Source organism: Alosa pseudoharengus, unplaced genomic scaffold, assembly GCF_046254945.1.
Source record: "Alosa pseudoharengus isolate Yale_2024_CS ecotype anadromous, Long Island Sound unplaced genomic scaffold, YU_APseudo_1.1 YU_APseudo_1.1_scf_29, whole genome shotgun sequence".
Classification (NCBI taxonomy): Eukaryota; Metazoa; Chordata; class Actinopteri; order Clupeiformes; family Clupeidae; genus Alosa; species Alosa pseudoharengus.
In genome coordinates this window covers 705,112-714,313 of record NW_027468715.1, presented here as the reverse complement: position 1 = coordinate 714,313, position 9,202 = coordinate 705,112, and the positions used below count along the sequence as shown (strand labels likewise).

General features: G+C 39.2%; 1 long non-coding RNA gene across 3 annotated transcripts; it reads right to left on the bottom strand.

Annotated features, from left to right (window-relative positions):
* Positions 1–2,655: 2,655 nt before the first annotated feature.
* Positions 2,656–7,431, bottom strand: LOC143099458 (uncharacterized). 3 transcript variants are annotated; one of them, XR_012981594.1, is made up of 7 exons: positions 7,112–7,431; positions 6,525–6,738; positions 4,563–4,719; positions 4,237–4,375; positions 4,022–4,116; positions 3,422–3,465; positions 2,656–2,837 (listed from the first exon to the last, which is right to left on the bottom strand). It is a non-coding gene; the product is annotated as an uncharacterized LOC143099458 (long non-coding RNA). The 3 variants fall into 3 exon arrangements; XR_012981593.1 differs by lacking the exon at positions 7,112–7,431 and having other exon boundaries at positions 6,525–7,105; XR_012981595.1 differs by lacking the exon at positions 7,112–7,431 and having other exon boundaries at positions 4,274–4,375; positions 6,525–7,105.
* Between the last annotated feature and the right edge of the window lie 1,771 nt (positions 7,432–9,202).

The window sequence follows — 9,202 nt, the reverse complement described above, 5'->3', positions numbered from 1 at the left end:
CAGCCAAGCAGGTAGGCCTACGGGGCGTTGCCTAGCAACAAGGGTCAGAAGTAGCCTACTGTACACGTTTTTCGATATTTTGTGGAATTATACTTCTTTTCATTGAATGCCAATGAGTCATGTACTAACTTGCTTTAACTATTTCTCTACATATTATACCCAGCAAAAGTCGTCTGTGCCAGTGTGCATCCTAACAATAATTTGTTTATGTTTTAATACAAAGCCGTTTTAATGAACTACAAATTCGGCGCCATTGTTATAAAGCAGCGTTGAAATGAACGCTACACATCATGGGGCATGTAGTCTAATTACAGAAATAGCTATAATTTCAAAATTACAAAAATATTTGTATATATAACATGAGAAACATGCTTGAATTATTAAGATGTATCACCTGCTTGACTATAAAGTCAAAAGCTTGCAACATTTGTAATATTTTTAAATACATGTTATTTTCCCATTTTTGCACATGAGGTAGCCTACATATATCATTGCATATATCAGATAAAAGCACAATATAGATGTTATGAGGTGCTTGGTTTGATCCATGAACTTGTGTGCATCCAAAATCTCTTATTGCAAAATCCTTAGAGAAGCTGATTAAAGCTGAGCTCCTAATCAAGGTGCAACCTCTCTTGGATCCTTCCCAGTTTGCCTATAGGGCCAAGAGGGGGGTGCAGGATGCTACCATCACTCTACTAAGTCTTCTCTATAAACACCTGGAGGAAAGTGGGAATCATGCAAGGTTGCTCTTTGTAGATTTCTCCTCGGCATTTAACACCATCCAACCCCACCTACTGATTGAGAAACTACTGAACAACTTTAGCCTTGACCCAAGCCTGATTGGTTGGCTACTTGATTTCCTCACGCAGAGTTCAGAGAGTGAGGGTAAATAAAGTGCTGTCCAGTGGCCTAACATCATCCACAGGCTCACCTCAGGGGTGTGTTCTCTCCCCCCTGTTGTACATACTGTACAACAATGACTGCCGCAGCCAGTATGACAACAGGCACATTCTAAAATTTGCAGATGACTCTGTAATTGTCAGTCTCCTGAATTCCCATGAGAATGAGCATGGCCCTGTTATCAATGAATTTGTGTCATGGTGTGAAGATGCTTTTTTGCATCTGAACATCAGTAAAACCAAGGACATGTCCATAGATTTCAGACGCCTTCCCCCTGTTCCAAAGCAGTGTCATCAACGATCAAGATGTTGAAATTGTATCATCTTACAAGTACCTAGGCACCTTGATTGATGACCGGCTTAAGTTCGACCTGAACACCACCTCGGTGTGCAAGAGAGGGCAACAAAGACTCTCTGCACTTAGGAAACTGGCTAAGTTTCAGGTGGACAAAACATTGATGGCATTGTTTTACAAAGCTTTTATTGAGTCAATCCTCACATTCTCCATTATCTGCTGGTATGGAAATGTCACCATCAGAGACAAAAATGCACTTTCCAAGATAGTAAATGTGGCCAGTAAGATAGTGGGAGTGAAGTTTGTTAGTCTCACCGAATATTTTAATAAGCAGGTGTTCAACAAAGCGATACAAATATATCAAGACACAAGCCATCCCCTGTATTCTGAGTACGTGCTGCTGCCACCTGGCTTGCGTTTGTTGGCATCCTATTGCTTTTAACCATAGGTACAAAAATTCCTTCATCCCCTTTTCTATTCAAGTACTGAATGTACACAACAGGAAAAGATAGATTTGTCCATTTAGTGACCCCCCCCCCCCCCCCATATTCATTCACTTCCTCCTCTTATATCTAACTTATTTAATTAAGTTTTATCTTGGTTTTACTGACTTTTTAGGCATTGTCAGACCTATTTATGTCGTGTGGTATGTGATCCTGTCTGCAATCAAATTGCCCATTTGGGACAAAGAAATAAATTGAACTTGAAAACTGTCAAAAAATGCAGCCGAATAGCTGTGTGGATGGTACTTTGCAGGGCTGTCGCGTAGGTCAAAACTGACCAGCAGAACTGACCATGTCATGCAAATTATGTTTATTTCATATCAAAACACTTGCATCAGGTAAAAGCACAATATAGATGTTATGAGGTGCTTGGTGTACTCAAGTAAATGTACTCCGTTACTGTCTGGCTCTGACTGCGCTGTAGTAGAATTTGCTATATGCACATGATGGGAATGCTCTATGTGTCTCTGCTGTCTTTGAAATGGCAGGTTATCTTTTGTGTGTATTCCTGTTTTGCTTTACTGATGCTAGGGGAAAGTTTGGCTCTCGTTGTTCTCAGATCAGTTTCATCCTTGGCTCTGAAGGCGTTCTCGGCAGCCTATGGACATCTCCTGTCATGTCTTCCAGTTAGCCGGGTCTTTGTGTGTGTCACATCATCGATGCACTTACTGATGTAAGAAGTAACAGGAGCTCCCATGCCACAAGGCACCTGGACCCTCTAGACCACAGTCAAAAACAACAGCAAGTATACTACAATAGCAACAATGACTTAAAACAAATATCAAAAGCAGTAATTACTCTGTGGCACTTTTAAATGTTTAGTGAATGAAAGTTCTTCTGCCAGTTTGTCCTAACAACTGCAATACAAGAAGTAGTGGGAGACAAGCTAACAACACACAACACGGTGATTCTTTGTTGAGAAAACAGGGTGGTAAAACATGTGTGATACTTCCTATTCAATATGGCAACTAGTAGTCTTTATTAACTTATATTATATAAAAAAATACAAAAGAACAACACTCAGCTAAAATATTTGTTGACTGTTGAGTGAGTGAGTGAGTGAGTGAGTGAGTGTGTGTGTGTGTGTGTGTAGATCTTTATCTTGCAGGCTCCCAGGTTGGCAGACAGGTTTTCCCGCTGAGAAAAAAGGGGGAAGATGGTTAGTGAAAAAGACTGTAACCTGTATTCCAGTTTGATTAGATATTCTAGTGGAGGGATGTTTAGATTAACCAATGTCATAATAGTGTTACAACTAATAAAATATCTGAATACTCCACAGTATGGAAATAAAAAAAACTGGGCCCTGACATTCTGAATTGACAAAAGTTACATTATCAACATCTCAGGTTAGTACATTTACAAGTTCAGAGTGCAAATGAATAAAAAATAGTTTATAGCTCACACTCACCCCAGACAACACTCTACTACCAATTGCCATAAAACCCTACTGTTCATACTTGAATTTCCCCTTGGGGATCAATAAAGTATCTTTCTATCCATCTAAAACATCAGGTACACAGGAGTGTTACAATATAAACTGATTTACGGTATATATGTTTACATGTAGCCTGCAGTACCGGTATATAACTAAATTATAGCATAGACTATAATAACTAAATCTGGTACATTTACATGTCCTACAGTATATGTATGGCTGCTGGAACAACGTAATTTCCCTTTGTGTAATTGTGAGTATCTGGTGTAAAAGATAACCAACTCACCACATTTTGGAAGGCACCCAATCTATTAGGATCTCCATCTTCCCCTGTGGCAGGCAAACAAAGACATAGAAAAATAGTGTCTTGCTTAAAAAGATAACATTGCACTCAACTTAACATTCAAATTTTAACACTTCACATCAGTGACTATCAGCGTTTTGTAGACACGTAACACTTTTTATGATGTTCAGTTAATATCTCCTCATGGTCCACTCACTTTACATTCCCTATACGAGCTGTAAAACATCCTGGTCAATTTACACAGTCCCATAAACTGGAACATAGAGTAACTGCAGACAAACATTCTGGGGTTGGTAGCATCTCTAACAATACTAAAACATGCCATGAATATTTTTCAGAGAATACTTTATATTATATTTATATATAATATAGGGGTGAGTTATCTCTGGCGTGTCTTGTTCGGGATTTTGAACATAAACACAAAGATGAACAAACGCAATATCTGGTACGATTACTGATACTGACAGTTACTGATCACTGATTTCAATTATTCCGCAGTGCCATTATACATTTTTAAAAGTGATCAAAAAGTACTGTTACATCATCCATTGTTTTATTTGCAATTTTGTGTATGGAAATAACCTTTGTCTTTCTCTTTTTTAGTACTCTTCTGTACTGCTGCTTGTACATAGGGCTGTTGTGGGGGCACTCTTGTTCTTCACTTCCTTTTCTAGAAACTGTTTGACATAAGCAAATAGTAGAATGTTAATCAAAATGTTAACATACATACAGAACACAAATAACAAGCATATCATATAATTCATCATACAGTGTACAGATTAGGGCCTGTATCTTACATTCTCCGCAACTGACTTTCTTCCCTAACGCAATTACCATTGCTAATCTACACTTGGTGGAAAGCCACATTTTCTGACATGAAGATGGCCTCCTCTCATTGACCCGGCAAATTGTTTGGATCGGTCAGCGCTTTCTTTCCTGAAAGAATACAAGCAACACAAACAATACACAATGTACAATAAGGTCAAATGTGAAATGTAGGAGTGATGTCATGATATTTTTCTGTACATTTTGTTATTTGATGTCATCTAATTTTCAGTGTCCCACATTTTTCAGAATTGGGGTTGTATAGAGACGTTATAATGTATAGAAAATGTGGAATCACCTTTAACCATTAAGGTGAAAATGTCCTTAATGTTATTGAGGCATTTACTTTCCCCCCCACTTAACCTCAGGCCCTGAGGGAGAAGCATTTGTGGGTTTCTCTTTGGGTATTCAAGAAGGAGGACGGGACTCCAGCCCACAGCATTGAGCTTCTCAATCTGAAAAAAAAAAAACCCTGTTACTTTAAAAAAACATTTATAAATTGTGCCAGTGATATATGTTTACGTTTATGTATTTAGCAGACGCTTTTATCCAAAGCAACATACATATAAATTACAACACGCTACGGGCTAGCAGATGCTACGGGAATGCACTAGTTGAGAATGTACTAGTTGAGAATGTACTTGTTGAGAGTGTATGTGGGAAAGGTGTGAAAATATGTGCGTGGGTTTGGTGTGCATGTCTATTTGCATGTGTGCATGATTCATGTATGAACGTGTCACTACAGGAGCATAGTAGAGGTATTACTCATTTTGACACTTCATTCTTAAAGGTTGTATCAGTGATCCTGGCGGATATTGCCTGTGTTTTTGTTATTGTTTATGTTCAAATTTCTTAGCAGACGTTTTTGTCCGATATATAACTCATTTTATATTTTGTCTGAGGACCAAACAAGACACACAAGAGATAACTCAACCTTACCACCAGTATTCATTTTTTAAAAATCCATGCAATGCTTGGTTATTGTTAGTGGTGTACTACCAACCACAATGTTAATGTCCGGTAGACTCCGCGGTTTGTGGTGCATGGGCTGCGTAAAAATACCAGAGTCTTTTTCAGCGCCTAGAATGACAGGAGAGCTAGCCGACCATGAGAAAATATTAGCTGAACATTATAAAAGTGTTTTGTCTTTACAAATCGCTCATCATCGCTGATACAACCTTTAACCTAACATTAGTACTATGGTAATGTAACCAGGGCCTGTGCTAGCCATTTGGGTGCCCAAAGCACAAATGCATGGTGCCACTCTGGTGCCCCCACTATTTTGGATACTTTATATTGTTGGTTGGTTTAATAGGCCTACTGTTGGCAATGAAAAGTCGTAAATCTACTATGGGTCTCCAACGTCGCTCTGTCAGTAGCCTGGCTGCCTGCCCCTTCTGAAGGCTAAAGCAGTAGGCTACCTTTAAACATAATTGTTGCTGAGAGGAATCCCAGCCTACGAATTCAATAACAAAATAAATCATGCATAATTAAAAATTACCTTGATTTAGGCTACTTGGGTATGGCATAAGGCTTGGCTACACACAGTAAGGTTAATGTGCAAAAAATGAATGAAGTGGCTATTGGCTCGCAAATAAACAGCGGATGGAAAACCTGACACAGTTTGAACTAAATTTAAACTGAACATTGAAGCATAAAATACCAATCATATTTGATATTGGCCATGAGTTCCAACATTGAGCAATATAATCAAACAATCCAAAAGTTAATTAGGCATAAATCCAAACTAGACCGAGAATCTTCTGCTTTTGATACCATGCCACTCCAAATGTGTCTCACCATAAAACGCAGGAAAAAATACCTTAGGCCTGTTGTCCATGAAGGCATGCCTGGCAAATTGATATTTTATGAAGATGTAACTGGTTGCTTTGCTTTCATTAATGGTTTAGCTAGTCAAGTTTGCAAGGAAGAGACATAACGTGTGAACAGGCCACAATATCCAGTAGGGACGCGCTCACACAGATGCGGTAGCGGGCAGGAGAACTGTTAGCACAGGCTTTACATAAAATTATTCAACAGAAGCCTTATAAGAAATAAATGCCTGCCTCGAATAAAGGCCTGTGGTTTGCACAACCTAAGTAGCCTAAATAAAAGACCCGCCACAATTTGAGGATTTGCGGCATGATGATTTTCTACGAGCTATATTTTTTTGGTGCCCCCCAGGCACTTGGTGCCCCACGCGCAGTGCATGTTCTGCTTGTGCGGAGCACCGACACTGAATGTAGCACAAATGACTTACCAGAATAATAGCATCATCCATCAGATGGGAGGTCAGTTGATTCTTTTTGGTATTGGCCTCCCAGGTTTCCTTTTTTTCATTGAAGCTTTCTAGTTGTTTTTTTTGCCTCAGCTTCTGTGGCTGTGGTGCCGTGCATACTGGGCATATTTTGCACCCATTAAAAATGGATGCAAGACATGCAGGGCATTTTTTTTTTTAACCCTCCCATGACAGGCTGCAAAAAATCAACAAGAAAAGCATACCGGTAATTAGAATTGCTATTGTTTAAAAATACAAATTCCTCAGTTGTTTAGAGAGATTGAACCATTAAACAACATGTTCAGTCTTTCAACTCAGTTGTAATAAAGGCAATCCTGTAATAAACAAGATTTCATCTATTTCAAGACTGATATTTGGGACCAACTCAGGGTATCTAGTATAACACTATGCGATTTGCTGTTCCTACATTAAACGTGGATTGATGATTCGGTGTTCCCCCAATGCCAATTGGATATTTAACAGAATCCGATGCTCTTCAGGTTAACAATAATAAAGTAACAATTTAGTGTCTTTCAAATTTGTGAAAATAAAAATCTTGGAATACTTACTATATGAGAATGAAAGGGTGAGTGTGTGTGTCTGTGTGTGTGTGTGTGAGAGAGAGAGAGAGAGAGAGAGAGACAAGCATGTATCTCGTAAATTATCTGTAACAAAGACAAAAAACATTATTAGAATGATATTTTATCTCTACATTATTAGCAAAAATGATAGATATGATATGATTACTAGTTACATGTTCTACAAGAATAGAATCTCCTTGACTCTAATCGCCTGACCATCAAATTGCTCAGTAACCATTCATGTTATATTCTACACAAGAATGATTGAAGCACATGCGTACATTGCACACACATAAGATATCATATCCACTTGGCGCCTACTACTACTACTTTTGCATACCCCCCCCCCCCCCAAAAAAAAAAAAAAACAACCCCTGCTGATCTGCACCATCTATCTATCATAATATATAAAGCAACAATCGTCTGTGTGTCTGTGGCTCGCTGGGAACTTGTATAAACTTAGCCTTGCCAGACTTATAAACGCTTTAACTTCAAGTAGTAGCATGAACTATACAGGATGAAACCATTTGGCTTAGCTAGCTGCTAATGTGGCATCCAAAAGCCCATGTCTGGTTGCCCAGTTGGCAAGTAGCTGCTACTTCAGAAAGTTAATGTTGAGCCCTGAACACAACATTTTGCTGGCGCAGAAATTAGGTGGAAGCGTGTTACACATATATGCAAATTGTGCCACATAGCTGGCGATGCCAAAAGTACACGTCCAAATCAATGTAAATAAACCAACAGCAGAGTTCCGAATTAGCTAATCTATCTAGCTAGCAGAGGCTCTGAAGTACGTTGCATTTTATTTTGATGCAACAAAGAATTGTATTATGTCAGTCTCTTTCAAATACAGCTCTTACAGTGGAGTTCGAAATAAACAAATAGGAGGACATAATTGTTTTGGCCAAAACTCAATTTTAGACATGTTAAATGCCTATGCATTTCTCTTGCTTATTAGACCCCATAGATATATACACTAGATGTCGCCTTGACTACTGCTGTTCATTGGAACGAATGCGTCAATCGAGACGCCATCTTGCTTCAGTGATCCACTCCTCTATAATGCATTAGAGTCAATCTGGGCAAAGATCTAGCGAAAATAAAATCACCATAAATCGTCAAAATCTCAAGCAATTATCTAGTTTTTTGGGTTGTTCCAACTGACAGGCATGTATTTATGGTTGAGTCTAAGCTTAAGACGATAATAAAGATACATTTTACCCGTCTAGCCCCATAGACTCCCATTCATTCTGCACTAGCTAGCGGCGGCCCCTAGAGGAACAATGAGTAAACTGCAACCAGGTTCTATACAATGAAAGTAAACAGGCTCTTCGTAGACAGGCTCTGGTTGAGGCCACATACCCCTCGTCTCGTTTACTCTTGTAAGTTGTAATCTCACCAGAAGTTGCTGTAGATCTGTAGAACATTTACCTCTGCTACTACATAGGCTACGCCAGTCGTTACTTTTATAATCATGGGTCAGTGCCATGGGCAAACGAGATGTAACTGAATTCATAAATGACAAAGCCATGAGAAAGGTGATTTTCTTACGTTTCAACAACAAAGAAGCCAATCTGCCATCATTGTGAGAAGTTCCCAAATTTGTCGCTAATCGCTAAAAAGGTTTTCTATCGCTGAGGATGGCCAAACGTCGCTAAATAGGTAACGCTGACAATACAGGAGAACTAGTTTAGCGCTTCAGATCCCTGTTCCAAGATGGCGGCGGTGTTGACGCATGCTGAGAAGCAGAAGGCGACATCTAGTGTATATATCTATGATTAGACCCTTGTACCAGAGCCCGTCTACGGAGAGCCTTGCCACTCCGTATTAAGTCCCATTGTACCGAATTTTGGTTGCAGTTCCACCAGATTTCCACTGGGGGCGATCGCCATGAGTGCAAAATAAATGGGAGTCAATGGAGCTAGACGGCTAAATTTGTCTCTTTCACCTGATTGTCGTTGACAAATCTCAGATTTGATTGTAGTTTGTATAACTTCAACATGGGTTATAAGTCAAAAGTTGAATGAACGAGTACTTATGTCCTTTTGATTTCTTACAGTTTGGGTCGTTGTTGCCCAT